Source organism: Trichechus manatus, unplaced genomic scaffold, assembly GCF_000243295.1.
Source record: "Trichechus manatus latirostris isolate Lorelei unplaced genomic scaffold, TriManLat1.0 scaffold00210, whole genome shotgun sequence".
Lineage (NCBI taxonomy): Eukaryota > Metazoa > Chordata > Mammalia > Sirenia > Trichechidae > Trichechus > Trichechus manatus.
Window position 1 is genome coordinate 252,103 of NW_004444146.1, and position 1,518 is coordinate 253,620.

The window sequence follows — 1,518 nt, forward strand, 5'->3', positions numbered from 1 at the left end:
ATATTCAATATTCTTTGCCAACACCGTAATTCAAAGACATCAATTCTTCTTCAATCTTCCTTATTCATTGTCCAGCTTTTGTATGCATATGAGGGGATGGAAAACACCATGGCTTGGGTCAGGAGCACCTTAGTCCTCAAGGTGACATCTTTGCTTTTTGCTTTTTAACACTTTAAAAAGGTCTTTTGCAACAGATTTGTCCAATGCAATGCATCATTTGATTTCTTGACTGCTGCTTCCATGGGTGTTGACTGTGGATCCAAGTAAAATGAAATCCTTGATAACTTCAATCTTTTCTCCATTCATCATGATGTTGTTCATTGGTCCAGTTGTGAGGATTTTTGTTTTCTTTATGTTGAAGTGTAATCCATACTGAATGCTATGGTCTTTGATCTTCCTCAGTAAGTGCTTCAAGTCCTCTTCACGTTCAGCAAGCTGGATTGTGTCATCTGCATATCGCAGGTTGTTAGTGAATCTTTCTCCAATCCTGATGCCCCATACTTCTTCATATAGTCCAGCTTCTTGGATTATTTGCTCAGCATACAGACTGAATAGGTATGCTGAAAGGATACAACTCTGACTCACACCTTTTCTGACTTTAAACCACACAGTATCTCCTTGTTTTGTGAGAACAACTGCCTCTTGATCTATATACGGGTTCCTCATGAGCACAATGAAGTGTTCTGGAATTCCCATTCTCCGCAATGTTATTCATGATTTGTTATGATCCACACAGTCGAATGCCTTAGCATAGTCAGTAAAACACAAGTAAACATCTTTCTGGTATTCTCTGCTTTCAGCCAGGATCCATCTGACATCAGCAGTGATATCCCTCATTCCATGTCCTCTTCTGAATACAGCCTGAATTTCTGGCAGTTCGCTGTTGATGTACTGCTGCAACAGCTTTTGAATGATCTTCAGCAAAATTTTACTTGCGTGTGATATTAATAATATTGTTCAATAATTTCCGCATTTGGTTGGATCATCTTTCTTGGGAATAGGCATTAATATGGATCTCTTCCAGTCGGTTGGCTGGGTAGCTGTCTTCCAAATTTCTTGGTATAGATCAGTGAGCATCCAGTGCTGCATCCATTTGTTGAAACATATCAACTGATAGTTCGTCAATTCCTGGAGCCTTGTTTTTCACCAATGCCTTCAGTGCAGCTTGGACTTCTTCCTTCAGTATCATCGGTTCCTGATCATATGCTACCTCTTGAAATGGCTGAACATCGACCAATTCCTTTTGGTATAATGACTGTGTATTCCTTCCATCTTTTGATGCTTCCTGCGTCATTTAGTATTATCCCCATAGAATCCTTCACTACTGCAACTCGAGGCTTGAATTTTTCTTCAGTTCTTTCAGCTTGAGAAACGCCTAGCATGTTCTTCCCTTTTGGTTTTCTAACTCCAGGTCTTTGCACATGTCATTATAATACTTTACTTTGTCTTCTCAAGCTGCCCTTTGAAATCTTCTGTTCAGATCTTTTACTTCATCATTTCTTCCTTTTGCTTTAGCTA